Here is a 16,615-nt window from a genome sequence, read left to right on the forward strand (position 1 = left end):
GTGGTTTCTGTAATATTTATTCTTTGGATTTCACACAGATGTTGTCAAGGGAATAATAAAATTGCAGATTCCTTTAAATAGCCTCTACTCAGAATTCTTAGCTGTATGATCAGTCATCTGAATTTTTGTCAGCATTAACAATACTCTTTAATTTGGGGGGAAAAAATCTTTGAATGGTTAATAAATGTCAAGTCCTCCCTGTGCTTGGCTTTTGAATTTTGAAGAAAGAAAACACTTTCCCTACCCTCAGAGAAATATTGTCAATTAGATCTAAGTTATATGCAAACAAAAAAATCTGAAAAAATTGGTTAAATGGTGGAACTGTGATAGACTGAGAAAATTATGTTTGTCTTGAGCAAATTAGTTTATTAGGGTATATAGTTTACTAGCATTTATAAATAAAATATCTTGTTATACTTTGATCATGTTTCTGAAAAATCATGAATGTTTTGTTTCTCACTGATTATTTTGCTAAGGCAAGAAACACATGAGGCTGTCTAGGTTCACCTTCTGTCCTGTCCACTGTTAGTTCTTGGTTTGTCCCCTCCTGTTTCCACTCTCCCAGGTTGCTTCATCCTCCCATCTGATCTCTGAGGTTCTCTCTTGTCTTTTTCCTCCCGTTTGTTCTGCGGCTGGATCCCCCTCCCTGAAGTATGATCACGTGGCTCTCCTGTTCTGAACTTCGCTCCTGTTCTTTACAGCCCACACAGTGAAATTCAATCTCTCACCAGCATTTGAGACCTTCCACGCTGTTTCAAACCTCTTCTCTGGCTTCCCCTGCTCTACTCTCCTCCTTTGTCCCCTAAGCTCTGAGCTCTGAACTACAGACTACACTTTCCCATCTCTTGATTTTCATATACTTTTCTCACTGTTTGAAATGTCCTTTATTCATCCCTGCATGTCCATTTTCTGCCTGATCTACTCATCTTTCAAATGCCTCCTCTTTTGAGGAACTTCTTCTGATCTGATTCCCACCCAGCCCACGAACGCCAAGCTAGAATTATTTTCATGCCATCAATATTCATAGCACATATTTTGCTTTTGTAACTTAAAAAGATTACTCACATACCTTTTCCTGTTATCTAGGGCTTTGAGTCCTCTAAATTTCTTAAGGGCAAGAGCCTGGTTTTTATTGATTGTTACATTTCTAGATCCTCTTTAGTGTCTGGTTTTGATGTTTATATATAATAACTACATAATTGACTTACTGTTGTGGATTAATCAATCAATACTTAGTGGTGGATATGAAAACTCTGATATGTTATTTCAGCTTGTGAATTTTAACTTCTTTGATATGTAGTAGCATTAATGAGATAAGATACTTTTCTGAGGTTAAATGTCTTTTGCTCTTTACTTATTAACAAGAAAGCCACAGTAGTTACTAGGTAACAATGACTGAAATTTGTATATTTCATCTTCAGGAAGTTACCCCAGCACAACCTGTTTCCATTAAACCTACTGGATTGTGGCACTTAAACTATATTCTCCAGAGACTTAGATACCCTCAGTGAACTTGAAACTTTCATAGGTAGGAAAAGAAAAATCAATTTCTTGTCTAAACATTGCTGCCAGTGGAAAAAAGCAAAATGATTATCTTTTCACTAATGAAGTTAGTGGTGACAATAGGCAAAGTAAGCAAGATAATAAAAAAAGGTGTTGTACTGTGTATTGTGCTACAGATTTCTAGAAAAGCAATTTAGAATGTTGAACCCTAAATTAAGACCAATCCTTCTTTGTAGAAATGGTGTGAGCACTGAAATAAAACCATGGCCCACATATGTGAGAAAATGATCAAAAGTGTCTCATTTCTTGTTTTTGGTATGAAATAGACTTTGCTATCTAGATTACATAGATAACTCTTCTGGTTGTCTTTACTATTTTAGGAATTCTTTATTATTGTACAGAGTGCTGGGGTTTGCTTAATCTTGTCTCCATTTTGCATTATATGCATTTACTTAGTAGCTACATGGGACAATCTAATCTTTGGTAGACTACATCTTGGTTTCTGATGGGCTTGAATAAGAAAGGAGAGGAATGTGCGGGGAATGCACTAGACAAGAACATGTGGGCAAAACCCAGGCTGTGGGAGGATTAGTCACATAGCTTAAAGGAAAATTCTGTTGCAAAGATAATGGATCATTTGCTTCCTGAATGAGCCATTCAGAAGGAACCATTGCCAAGTCACTAAACTCTCCTGAATGAGATTTTCCAGAGACGCCCACTGGTTAGTACTGGTTAGTGTGGGAAATTTTGTTTAAATCAAACTTTTCAACCTTTACAACTTTTGCTCATTAATGATTTAGAAAGATAATGTTAGCATCCTTTTTGATCTACAGAGGATATGTTTAAATAGAACATGATTCCTATTGTGAATGTGTTTCAGTTAAAACCAGATGTGCTGTACGAAAAGAAAACGCATGTGTGTGCACGCGTGTGCATGCACACACACACATGCACGTCAATTTTGGTTATACTTTTTAAAAGAACCAATCTTCCTATCTCTGAGTATATTTCTTAACTAGGGTATTTCTTAGTGTGGCTTTAAGGATTAATCTTCAATGTACTTTGTCACAAGCAGTAATCAGGCTTGAACTTTATACACTTATCACCTTTGGACTTCTGCCCTGCATGCAGTTTATGTGCAAGGTAAAACAAGACCCAGTGAAATTTCTTAATTAAAATGAGGTTGGGACAGGCGCGGTGGCTCACACCTGGAATCCCAGCACTTTGGGAGGCCAAGGCGAGTGGATCACGAAGTCAAGAGATCTAGACAATCCTGGCCAACATGGTGAAACTCTGTCTCTACTAAAAATACAAAAATTAGCTGGGCGTGGTGGCGCACACCTGTAGTCCCAGCTACTCGGGAGGCTGAGGCAGGATAATTGCTTGAACCTGGGAGGTGGAGGTTGCAGTGAGCTGAGATGGCACCACTGTACTCCAGCCTGGCAATAGAGTGAGATCTGTCTCAAAAAAATTTAAAAAATAAAAAATAAAATAAAATAAAATGAGGTTGAATTGCCACTTAGTGAACTCTGGCTTTCTAAAATAATATATGTCACCTAGAAATCGGAATGTGAATGTGACTGTATAAACCTGTATGTCCTAATCAAGCTTTTGAAGCTGAATTAAGACAAATGTTTCTAATATTTTTGGCCTGAGTAACTATCAGAGATGATTGGTTATAACTGAACCATGTGTTAATAGAGTGGTGGTAATTTTTAACTCAGAGTACTCGGTCCCCCTGGAGGTTATAGCGGGTACTACACTTCATCTCGGTTGTCTTTTTGAAGGTTGTACAGAATATTCACATGAACATTAATTATGGTTGCAGAACAAGCCAAAACCTCTGTTCTTTGACATTTCATATGCATTGTGTGAAAATATACACTTTCGTGCATTTAATAGCAAAATAGACAATAATAGATTAGTTTCTTACAGAATACATGTAAGTCAAAACCTTGTAAGTTTCTGTTTTAAACTGTAACACACAGTAAGTGTGAGAGTTAAAAATTGTGTGCAGGGCTGCATAAATGTCTTCTTTTGAGAAGTGTCTATTCATATCCTTTGCCCAATTTTTAATGGGGTTGTTTGTTTGTTTCTTGTAAATTCGTTTAAGTTCCTTGTAGACTCTGGTTATTAGACCTTTGTCAGAGATGGATAGATTGCAAAAATTTTCTCCCAGTGTGTAGGTTGTCTGTTTGCTCTGACAGTTTCTTTTTCTGTGCAGAAACTCTTTAGTTTAATTAGATGTCATTTGTCAATTTTTGCTTTTGTTGCAATTGCTTTTGACTTTTTTTTTTTTTTTTGAGATGGAGTCTTACTCTGTTGCCCAGGTTGGAGTGCAATGGCATGATCTAGGCTCATTGAAACCTCCGCCTCCCAGGTTCAAGCAATTCTGTCTCAGCCTCCCGAGTAGCTGGGATTACAGGCACGCGCCACCACACCTGGCTAATTTTTGTATTTTTTAGTAGAGACAGGGTTTTCCCACGTTGGCCAGTCTGATCTCAAACGCCTGACCTCAGGTGATCCGCCTGCCTCGGCCTCCCAAAGTGCTGGGATTACAGGTGTGAGCCCCCGTGCCCGGCCGCTTTTGACGTTTTCCTCATGAAATCTTTGCCCGTGCCTATGTCCTGAATGGTATTGCCTAGACTTTCTTCTAGGGTTTTTATAGTTTTAGGTTTTACACTTATGTCTTTAATCTGCCTTGAGTTAATTTTTGTATAAGGTGTAAGGAAGGGGTCCAGTTTCAGTTTTCTGCATATGGCTAGCCAGTTCTCCCAGCATCATTTATTAAATAGGGAATCCTTTCCCCATTGCTTGTTTTTGTCAACGTTTGTCAGAGATCCCATAGTTGTTGACGTGCGGTCTTATTTTCTATGCTGTCCCATTGGTCTATGTGTCTGTATTTGATCATGTCCTTTGCAGGGACATGGACAGAGGTAGAAGCTATTATCCTCAGCAAACTAACACAGGAACAGAAAACTAAACACTGCATGTTCTCACTTATAAGTGGGAGCTGAACAATGAGAACACATGGACACAGGGAGGGGAACAACACACACTGGGGTCTGTGGTGAGGGGGGTGGTGGGTGGGAGAGCATCAGGAGAAATAGCTAATGCATGTGGGGCTTAATACCTAGGTGACGGGTTGATAGGTGCAGCCAACCACCGTGGCACACATTTACCTGTGTAACAAACATGTACATCCTGCACATGTACCCCAGAACTTAAAAGGAAAAAAATTGTTCGCACAGAATTAAGGTCCGGGCCCTGCTTCCCAGAGTACACACAGTCTGGTATAGGAGACACAGTTCACACATAAAACTGTAAGACCAGGACAGCCTGACACAAATAGAACTGACCAAAAGTACTGAGCAGCTTCTTCTTCCTAACTGGAAAGATCAGTGAAGGAGTTGGGAGTTGCAGTTTTGCGCTGGATTTTGAAGGCTGTATTGGCAAAGACTATGGCGAAAGAAGAAGGAAGTAGATGGATGCTCCTTGGGCTAAGGTTTTATTTACATAGGCAGGTAGCCAAGGACACACACACACAGCATATGTGATGCGATGGGAGAGGGCGGAGGAATTCCTTAGGTATGGTTAGTGAGGTTCAACTTGTCTTATCCCTCCCCTCTGCTGCTGCTTAGTGGAGGAAACAGCGGGAAGGAAAGGAAGCCTTAATCTTACCCCCTTGGTCCTCTCTTCTGGTTTACCTTCCCACTTGCTATTTTAGAATGGTAAGAACTTGTGGAGAATCAGACTAGGACAGAGGAACGGGGGTGAATGAGCAAAAAGAGCTGCAGGACAGCACAGGGGACTCTTTAGCATGCCTTTTCTTTTTCCTCTTTATCAGTGTCTTCTCTGTTTCCAAAGCTTGGCAGAGTTCATCATAGGAAGGAGGAAGGAAGAGATGGCTAAGGGAGTTTCTGCTTTTTGCTTTTTGTTTTTTGTTTTTAGACAGGGTTTCGCTCTTGTTGCCCAGGCTGGACTGCAATGGCATGATCTCAGCTCACTTCAACTTCTACCTCCCGGTTTCAAGCGATTCTCCTGCCTCAGCCTCCTAAGTAGCTGGGATTATAGGCGCCTGCCACCATGCCCAGCTAATTTTTTGTATTTTTAGTAGAGATGGGGTTTCACCATGTTGGCCAAGCTGGTCTCGATCTCCTGACCTCAGGTGATTCACCCACCTTGGCTTCCCAAAGTGCTGGGATTACAGGTGTGAGCCACTGCACCTGGCCTGCTAGGGGAGTTTCTATAGCTGACAATTCATATTCCATCTGCCTGTAATTAAATGAGATTAAAGAGCATAGACTGAGTAGTGTGTGCAGAAAATAAAAAGATGCAATGCTGAGCATACAAAAAGAATTCTGATGGACCTTAGCCTTAGTATTCAAGGTCATCATCATAATCAACAATTAAATTTTACTCAGGACTTACAAGGTACACGGAATTGTCTTACAACACAGTAGAATTTTTTTTTAAATTTTATTTAAAGAAATGGAAGGGGAGTTAGAACAAAAACTTTTGCAGAAAGATGGTACTTAAGGGGGCAATCGTGGCATTGGATGCTGGCCAAACATAAATCTTCTGCAGTTTCAGTAAGTTGTAGCCTTAGAATATGTATGTATGTATACATGTGCTTGTGTGTGCATTTTTCCCATTCTCAATAAGTAAAAAAAAAAAAGGAAAACTAAAACAGAGTGAAAGGATAGGCTTGAAAAAGTCAAACCCAGGGAGTGATTTTTAAAGCTGGCTTGTGAATAAAGGAGCCTGCTAGAGAGGTTTATGGCTGGAAGGAAAAAAACGTCTGTCATGTTTCAGGATCAGAGAGTAACTTCTACTTTGGATTACTTGTCACATTTTTCTCTTATCTTATGATGAATTTATTCTCTTGTAAAAATACTGTGTTTTAGTCCATGTGTGTTGTCATAAAGGAATACCTGAGGGTGGGTAATTTGTAAAGAAAAGAGGTTTATTTGGCTCATGATTCTGCAGGCTGTATAAGAAGCACGGTGCTAGCATCTGCTTCTGGTGAGGGCCTCAGGCTGCTTCCATTCGTGGCAGAAGATAAAGGGGAGCTGTTATGCAGAGATCACATGGTGACAGAGGAAGCAAGAGAGAGAGAGAAAAGGAGTCCCAGGTTCTTTTTCAGCAATCAGTTCTTGTGGGATATAAAAATGAGAATTCACCCCTCAGAATGGTACCAAGCTATTCATGTGGGATCCGCTCCTGTGACCCAGGCACCTCCCACCAGGCCTCACCTTCGCCACTGGGGATCACATTTCAACATGAGACTTGGTGAGGCCAAACTATATCCAAACCATAGCATACTGTTTCTTTGCTTTCTGAGAAATTATGTCAAGTTAAAAACTATATTCTTTTATAGTATGTATAGAGTCTGTTCTTCTTGCTAGAGGATTGTTCTAGGAGTTTGGCTACAGTTCTCCTCTTCTACAGCAAATTAGAGACTGTTCATGCGTTTTTGTCAGGGCACTAGAGATTGTACATCTATGTGCATGTATGATGAAACCACTTCATACTTACTATTTTTAAAAACTCTATTGGGCCGGGCATGGTGTCTCAGCCTGTAATCCCAGCACTTTGGGAGGCCGAGGCAGGCAGATCATCCGAGGTCAGGAGTTCGAGACCAGCCTGGCCAACATGGTGAAACTCCATCTCTACTAAAAATAAAAAAATTAGCTGGGCATGATGGCGTGTGCCTGTAATCCCAGCTACTCAGGAGGCTGAGGCAGGAGAATCACTTGAACCCAGGAGGCAGAGGTTGCAGTGAGCTGAGATCACACCATTGCACTCCACCCTGGGCATTGCAGCAAGACTCTGTCTCAAAACAAAACAAACAAACAAAAAAGCCCTGTTGAGGTTTATATTTAATTGGAGGGCTAAATGTGGTCCTGGAAAATATATTTTGTCCCCTTTTAGGATATACTTGCTATATCACTTGAGAGTTTTCATACTCCAAGCTCTGGGTGAGATGTAAATTATGAATGTTACTGATTACTGAGAAGGTCAGTGGTTACGTATTTGAGGTTACATAAAACTGAACAAAGGAGATAAAAAGCTGAGGCACGTACCCATATGAACTTCCTGTTCAAAAGATAAATTGGGAGGAATTTTCTGATTGGCCATAGGCAGTCCCCGTGAGAGGCTCACCAAAGTTCTGTAAAGATGTACTATATGACTGTAATCTCTCTTTTTCAGGTTCTGCCACTTGCTGGGAAAACAGCAACAGAAGGATATTAAGGAGCCACCCCTATAATTTACCCAGATAGCCCCAGCAAGGTCAAAGACATATCGTGTCCCAAGGAGAAAAGCTGCAGGCATCTGAGGATAAATCACTGTGAAACAGCTTTGACCATAAAGCTGACTTGGAAGACTTTGACTCCAAGGTGCAAGGTGAGTTAGAAGAACACAAGCTTAAAACCAAAAGCAGGGTTAGGTTAGGCAGCGCTTAATAATAGCAAAAGATTAGTGGGACACCACAAAGTCACAGGAAGGTGTTTCTTTATATCTCTTATTTGTATGTCAGATCTTAAAATAATATGTCATAATCCTTATAATAAAAAGTTCTTTTTTTTTAAGGATAGGAAGTAGAAAAATGTGAAAATATTTGGTAACCATTTTCTGTTTTCTGTATGTAGTCTGGCATCATGTGGAAATATGATACTGCTTTTCCCTTCTTGAGCAATGAACGTGCAGACCTAAACCTTAAAATAGCCAAAATGTTATCCTTGCTTTCTTTATACACATATCCACAAACCCACATTTGACTGCAGGTACACATTCTTAAAATGCATCCAGTTTTTATAATCTTCCATAGTAAACAATGAGACAGTCAACCTTTCTTTTTGCTCATGAGACTGAAATGGCTAATGTGGTACTAACAATACTTTTTGTGGTCTCCTTGTCATCTTTGATATTTGCGGTTATTATTTTAGAGCCCCTTTATGTAACTATTTGATATCTTAGGCCTACTGAGTTTGTGGTCTTCACCACTTAGCTGCACCCTCCCAGTTATCCAAAGCTTTCTATTTCTTCAAGGTCAGCCATCCCCAGTGTGGAAGTTTGTGGCATTAATCATCTTCGGGAGCTTTTTACAAGCTGCACATCCTCTGTTCAAACCTTATTTGCCATGGGCACAGGGATGGTGGTGGTAGTGGTGATGACAATTCAGACATATATGATTTGGGGAAAGTTTCTTTTGTATCCTGATGCCATTCCCGCCCTTTCCTAGCGTGGACTGGTTCCTCTTGGTAGAGCAGAAACCAAGGCTCAGTAATTTAGTGTAATCATTGTTATATTAGAAGCTTTCTGTTTATTACTGTATTGTTTAAAAGTGCATTTTAGATTAGAGCTTGCAAAGTAGCCCACAGGCCAAATTTTTTGCTAACATTTTTTAACCTGTAAAAATTTTCTTTTTATAAGAAAATTAATTGCCAACATTTGAAAATCTGGAAACTTCACATAAAAATCAGATAGATCAGATATCTGGTTTCTCTTGGAAGATTAAAAATCTGGTCTTGTTACTATCCCAGTGACTGTACTTTGCTAGTATTTTGCATTCCCTAAATATTTAACCAAACTGATCTTACAGATTATGGCACCTGCCTGGGACACGTAGGCTTTTGAGTTCAAGAGTCCTGCTTTAAGCATCAATTTCTTCTGCTCTCTGTATATGAGGTCACTTCTATGTACTTTAACATAACATTCTATTAGTATTTATCCTCTGCTATTATTTTACCATTTATTATTTTATATAAAATGTATGAGCTTTGAGAAGCTGACACTTGCCAGCCAGGCTTACCTATGAAGTAAGAAGACTTTTCAAAGATAAGATGTTTCAGGCCGTGGGCTTAAGGAGATCTAATTTTCATAGTGATGTGCTCTGCATCATTTTTTCCAGATGTGGAGGGTGTCATCTCAGGGTCTGATATTTCATGACCTAAGAGTTCAGTTGCCTGATCTGACTGTTTTGGTTCCAGGGAGGTAAACTGATTCACCAAGTAGCCTTCTTTTTGAATGACCTCCGTAGGGATTTAGAGTCCATTTTCTAGGCCCTCACTCAATCTGGACACCAGGGCGACTCAGAGAACAGTAATGCTATGCCCTCTATATGTGCAGAGCTTTTAGCATTGAGAAATCTTGCCGTCAGAGTCAGACATACCTCCATCACAGTGAGTTGTAGTTACTCACAAACTTGTCTTTCCTCATCTTTGATTGCTATATATTGTTGCTAAATGAAATTCATGCAGTAATGTTTCTGTCAATTTGATATTGAACCAAATGTTTATATGGTAATAAAATACTTTAACCATGGAAGCATTTCAAATCATAGGGTCCTTATAGGCATAGCATTTCTGTGCCTGCATTAGCTAAACTCAACGTGGGGAAACTGACATACTCCTAAAACAATGGTTCTTCTTTTTTAAAAAAAAAAAAAAAAAAAATTATTTTACCAAAAAAATAAGATTTACAGATATTTTCCCATAATGCATTTAGAGTCCAACTGGTAATGCCTGTTATGTAAGCAGATTTTAGGCCACAGGGTATCCATTTCTCCCCCCTAGATACATCAGACACATTGTAAATCTCTTCTTGATTGGTATCCATTTTTAAATGTTGAGGCACACAGGAAAGAAGGCCAATGGGTGGGATTTTTATTTTGAGTATCTTAGTGTTCTTCTGCCTGCATTACTTTGCTCCATCTCATGGATTCTGTTAGATCAGTATTACCTAGGATCTCCCAATACTTGACAACATGCAGCGGTGAAATCGTGCATGAGTCCCTTTGAGTATCAAGTTTAAGTTCATGGAAATAAAGTACCTGAAAATTTGTTTCCACACTTTTGCTGAGTTGTGACTTGACTATAGGAGAAGGAAACTAAATTCTTTTTTGAAGGGGAATTTCAGGTGATTGATATCTCATTTTCTACATGAATTTTGTTTGCTAGATTCATAGAGCCTATCTCCCCCCATCTACCCCCCACAAAAAAATAAGAAAGAAATTTGCTTTTATTTCTTTGGTTACAGGAATTAAAGAGTATGTGTGCATGTACACTCAGAAATGCTTTCAGAAAACCTTCTTATCTCGTTTTCTTGGAGTTCCTGTTATCAGCTCCACATTCCATTTCCTTTAACTCCCTGAGGAAGTGACAACCAGGACCGAAAAAATGGGGAAATGGGGGAAAAATTGTAGGGAGGGCTTAGGAGCTGTTGTTGACATATGAAACAGGTTGAATTTTTTTTTTTTAAGTAAAACTAACCAGTGAGCAAAAATAACATGGTTAGGTAAAAAGTGGAAGAGGAGAAAGAGTGTTCAACCCTGACATGGTGAGGAAGCTGCCATTGGCTCCCTTTTATCATTTTAGGGTCATGAGACGTCCCCCTGGAGTAGTGGAAACGGAGAGAATACCAAGCAGGAATTGGCAATGCAGACACCATTTCACCTGCCCTGTTTCTTCCTGTCCTGGGCTTTCCCTCAGGTTGAAGGGGGTCTCTTCTGCTCAAGGAGCACCTAATCTGAAGAGCTGAGGGACCCAGAGGAAGTAGCAGGCCAGTAGCCACCTCCTCTCTCCAGGGAAAAGGAGTGAGACCCCAAAACTTCTTTCTCGCCTGTTGAAAAGAATGGAAACAAAGGAGGGACAAGAGAAGATTCTTTGTCCAGAGAGAAGGGCTGTGCCCCAGGCCAGCTCTCGCCTGTGCATTGTCCATCACAATCTGGTTTGTGAGGTTTTAGAAAAATGAGTCGCCCAAACACCTGAAAGATTTAGACCAGTTCTGAAAAATAAATTGTACCTTGAATACATATCCAGTAAAAGTATGTATAACTGTATAAGTAACTAAGTGGGGGAAAAAAAGGAGTATACTGTTCATATCAAGGTTTTCATATATAAATAGTAGGGAAAAGGGACTTTTTTTTTTTTTTTAATTTTTTGAGAGGGAGTTTCGCTCTTGTTGCCTAGGCTGGAATGCAGTGGCGCGATCTCAGCTCACTGCAACCTCTGCCTCCCGAGTTCATGTGATTCTCCTGCCTCAGCCTCCCAAGTAGTTGGGATTACAGGCGCCTGCCACCACGCCCAGCTAATTTTTTATATTTTCAGTAGACACGGGGTTTCACCATGTTGGCCAGGCTGATCTTGAACTCCTGACCTCAAGTGATCCACCCGCCTTGGCCTCCTGAAGTGCTGGGATTACAGGTGTGAGCCACCGTGCCCGGCCAGGGACGTTTTTTCTTTATTAAGACTTTTTTCTTCTGTTGATTTTTGTTTTCTTTTTCTTTTTCTTCTTCTTTTTTTTTTTTTTTTTTTTTGAGACAGAGTCTCGCTCTGTCACCTAGGCTGGAGTACAGTGGTGCAATATTGGCTCCCTGCAACCTCTGCCTTCCCGGCTTAAGCAATTCTCCTGCCTCACCCTCCCGAGTAGCTGGGACTACAGATGCGTGCCACCACACCCAGCTAATTTTTGTATTTTTAGTAGAGATGGGGTTTCACCATATTGGCCAGGCTGGTCTCAAAGTCGTGACCTCGTGATCCACCCGCCTTGGCCTCCCAGAGTGCTGGGATTACAGGCGTGAGCTACTGTGCCCAGCCAGTTTTTGTTTTCTATATTTTAAAAATACATTTCATTTGAAAAAATTTCAAACTTACGCTTTTGTATAAGAATAGCATAATGAACAACCATACGCACACACTCAGATTCATCTATCTCCTTCTCCATTTATCAGAAGTCATTAGAAGTAGACATCATGTCATATCCACCCCTGCATTTTCCAGTAGGCATATTTTAATATGCACATTTTCCTACAGAACCATATTGCCATGTCACACCTAACAATATGAATAATACTTCTTTGGTATCATTTACTACTCATTCCATATTCAAATTTCCCTGATTGTCTCAAAATTCTCTTTTAATAGTTGGTTTATTTGAACCAGATCTGAAGAAGTGCATACATTTCATTTGGCTATTGAGTCTCATAAAACTCTTATCTAGAATATTCCCTTTCTTTTCTCAAGTCATTCACTTGTTGAAGTTAAGCCACTTTGGGAATAGAACTTTCCACATACTAGGTTTGGCTGATTGTTGTTACTTAACTTTTTTCTCTATTACTCAGATTTACTAGAACTTGGAAGTTAGATCAAGAGGCTTGATTGGATTCAGATCTAACTATTCTGGCAAGAATTCTGCTTCCTTTTGCTGTGTACTTTACGTAGTGCCACCTCAGGAGGCACATATGGTCTAGTTACCCCACTTTTAGTGATGCTGTCATTGGACCGTGTTTCGGGGAAGAACATCCTGATCCCCCTGTTCTAAAGTTACCCCATCCGTTTTTTTCACTTCATGATTTTGTCAGCCAATAATCATTGCCTGAATACATTATGTCATTAGGGGTTATAAAAATGGTGACCCCCACCCCATCCTATTATTCCTTCTACATTTGTTAGCTGTCATTCTTTTATAAAGAACTTCCATCATCAACTAGTATTTGGTGGCCCTGAAATACAGTTCATATAGGAAGGGCAGGGTGAGTGCTTAATATTTCCCTAGTAATTGACAATATCAGAGTTGGTGCTATAGTTTCTTCAAAAGGTGATATTTCTGCTTTTTAGCGAGAAACTTCCCTTTTTTCTTGAGAATCATTGTAAATTCAAGGATTTAAAAAAATATTTGTTATGTTTCACATACTTAATTGTAGTGGTTTTTTTTTTTTTTCATTTTGATGCTCAAACAAAACCTTCTTTGTTCATTATGAGCCCTTTCAACCTGGCTCCTGTGTATACGTATAGAAAAGAGAACCTATCATATGTGAATCACAGTGAATTTGCACATACTGGACACACCTATATAATCAGCACCCAGACCAAGATACAGAACATCCCCAAAGCATCCCTGGTCCTATTAATTTCTTTGACTCTACTTTTTGATACAACAGGTTGCCCCAAATTCTTTTTGTGCATTCCATACCCCAGTCTAAGAATCAGCCATTCCAAGCAGCCTGGTTCTTTTTAATAGGAAACAGAATTTAGAAACTATAGTCAGGCACTAGGGGTGCTCATTCCCATGGGTTGTCAGTGTTTCCATGCCTTTTCAGGAAACAAGGTAGGAAATACATAAGTCCAAAAAGAAAAAAAAATGATGAGTTCATGCTGATTTTCCTGAGTTAACTTTATGGAGTCTTAATTTTTTAATTTTATATTTGTATCTTTTTTCTTTTACATTGAAACCATTGGTTCAAAACAGCATTATAAATGTATTTACTTTATCCTTTGGGCACACAAAATAGTTTCAAATTAATAATTTCAGCATGAAAACTACTAATTATTGTTATATTTTTATGTAGAGAAAATATTACAGAATAAAGAGTTAACTATGAGGTGTTTTTTTTTTACCTTTTATTATCACTATTATTTTTAGTCATTCAAAATTTCTGTATGAAGACAGAAGATGAATTTTTCTCCCCAACTCCATTTTTAGTATTAATGTTGATATGTTTCTTGGCAATGATATTCAGTCTATTAAATCTTTAGTTCACCAGATTATCTGAGTTATTTGCAATTCACTGCATCATACGCAGGTGTTCCAGGAGTGACAGTGGGATGATTGTACTCTTTGGATGGTAGATCAGTGTGTGCCATATTGAATGGCTTTGTTAGTGTCCACTGTTCATCATCATGCAGGTCCAGAAACAAAGGAAAGATAAACACTCTAAATAAAGCAGAGAGATTGAAGGTGTTCCAGTGTTTTTATTTTATTGCTTCTTCTTTTTATTGCTTCCTTTTATTTGATAAATGGATACTTACGGCACTTGTTTTGGAATGGTTTTCTCTTCTTTGGTTTGTCAAGTGACCAAGTGCTTTGTTTCCTGGACACATTTTGTTACATCTGACCCGTGGAGAATGTTAGTGTTCATAGAAAATATAGGAACAGGTAGTCTCTTCCTTCCTTCCTTCCTTCCTTCCTTCCTTCCTTCCTTCCTTCCTTCCTTCTTTCCTCCCTCCCTCCCTCCCTCCCTCCTTCCCTTCTTTCCTTCCTTCCTCCCTTTTTCCTTTCCTCCTTCCCTGTTTTCCTTCCTGCCTGCCATCCATCCATCCATCCATCCATCCATCCATCCATCCATCCATCCATCCATCCTTGATGTCTTTTTCCTACAACCAGTTAATTCCTTGAACCTGAATCTCAGAGGGAGGCAATGGAAGGGAAGATGGAGATCTAGACCATTCCCCCTTTTGTCTTTTAAACTTTCATTTTTGACTTTTATTTTAGGTTCAGGGGTACATATACAGGTTTTTTATATAGGTAAACTCATGTCATGGGGGTTTGTTGTACAGATTATTTCATCACCCAGATTAAGCCTAGTACCCCTTAGTCATTTTTCCTGATCCTCTCCCTCCTCCTCCCATCCCCCACCCTCCAGTAAACTTTTTTTTCCCCGAAACTCAATGATTGGTACAGGACCTTCCAGTAAACTTTTAACCCGTCTTCTCAAAATATCTTGTTCCCAAATGACCATAAAATTGAAATCCAACATTTGTGAATTATTTTTCAAATATGTTTTACATACAGAAGAATGATTAATATTTTAATAAGTCTAACTTTGATGGTAATTTAAAATTTTACTTTATTCACTTTGCATATCAAATGATTAATGCCAGGAACTACTGTTGCAGTGAACCAACAACACAAATCTCCTTTGAAAGGTTTGGCTTTCCAAGCAATTCTAAACTTTGCTCCTGGAAGAAATGACTACAAAGATGAAGGAAAAACACACACGCTCCCCAAAACTTCAACTGTATATGGCTGGTGCTAGTTATTTAAAGGGTTAACGTTTTAGAACTAAGAGTCATCTAAATAGATGTCTTTTATCATGTGTCTTACATCATCCCCTCTATATCTCAAGTGTTTGGTCATTCAGACAAGCTTCAATTCATCTATCCATCCATTCATTCATCCAGCAAAGTCTATTGAGTATCCACTCAGTATCCTCCAGGCACTGTTATGGGCCCTGGGGTTATAACAAGGAGAGCAGGAAGCAAGACAGATGAGGTCTCTGGAGACAGACAGTAAGCCTGTACACAGATAATATAAATACTGCGTGAGATAAGAGCTATGAAGGACATGAAAAGAGTATTGTTCTAGAAAGTGACAAGGTGTGTGCCTATTCTGAGGTAACACTTGATCTGAGAACTGCAGGGTGATTTGCTGACTTTTTCATGTTTAGAATACCAAATTTGAAAGTACTGTAGAGTTTATTTAAACAATAACTGCAGTTTTGGCATTTGAATTTATTTTCAAATGTCTATTTTTTTTCAACTGGCACTATAAGTAGTTAAAGTTTCAGATGAAAATGTCTTGTTTTGTCAGCTTCTGAAAAACTGGTGAAAACTGGAGGAAGTCTCGGGTAAAGGGTGTATGGGAACTTCCCATAGTATTTTTGTATCTTTCCTGCAAATCTAAAATTATTCCAAAATAAAACATTTAAAAGAAAGATACTGGTGAAGAAATGCCAAAATGTGTACTGAATCAAGTACAGTGTTGCTTAGATTTACAAAGATGAAGAAGCCACACTTCCACAGAAAGGGGCTTTGGGGAGAGTGGTGGGTGGGAGAACCCGTGACCTGAATTCTCTTTCCATTTTGGACTTTTGTCCCATTGCTTATTTTCAGACTAGACAAAAAATAATCTAAAATGCTTCATTTTAATTTCTTAAACTTCAGCAATCCAATACAACCTACAAATAGAGTTAGTTTACATTTTTGCTTTTCTTTGTGCCCAACTAATTTTTAAAAATTTTTTATGATTAATTTTTGTGGGTATGTAGTAGGTGTATATATTTATGGGGCACATGAGATGTTTTGATATAGGCATGCAATGTGTAATCACATCGTGGAAGATGGGGTATTTATCCCTCAATCATGTATCCTTTGTGTTACAATCCAATTATACTCTTTCAGTTATTTTTACATGTACAATTAAATTATTATTGTCTATAGTCTCCCTGTTATGCAATTAAATACTAGGCCCTATTCACTCATTCTAACTATTTTTTGTACCCATTAATCATCCTCACCTCCCCCCACCCTCCACTACCCTTCCCAGCCTC

At 39.0% G+C, this 16,615-nt stretch overlaps 1 protein-coding gene across 29 annotated transcripts in view; it reads left to right on the plus strand.

Moving 5' to 3' along the window:
- Positions 1 to 16,615, plus strand: part of OSBPL6 (oxysterol binding protein like 6) — a 206,716-nt gene that overhangs the window by 83,139 nt on the left and 106,962 nt on the right. For all 29 annotated transcript variants that reach the window (XM_031008818.3, XM_055380296.2, XM_055380311.2 and 26 more), the window contains one exon: positions 7,717 to 7,911. The gene's annotated coding sequence lies outside the window, so the exon portion shown is untranslated. The remainder of the gene's footprint in view (positions 1 to 7,716; positions 7,912 to 16,615) is intronic.

This window comes from Gorilla gorilla, chromosome 11, assembly GCF_029281585.2.
Source record: "Gorilla gorilla gorilla isolate KB3781 chromosome 11, NHGRI_mGorGor1-v2.1_pri, whole genome shotgun sequence".
In the NCBI taxonomy this organism is placed as follows: Eukaryota; Metazoa; Chordata; class Mammalia; order Primates; family Hominidae; genus Gorilla; species Gorilla gorilla.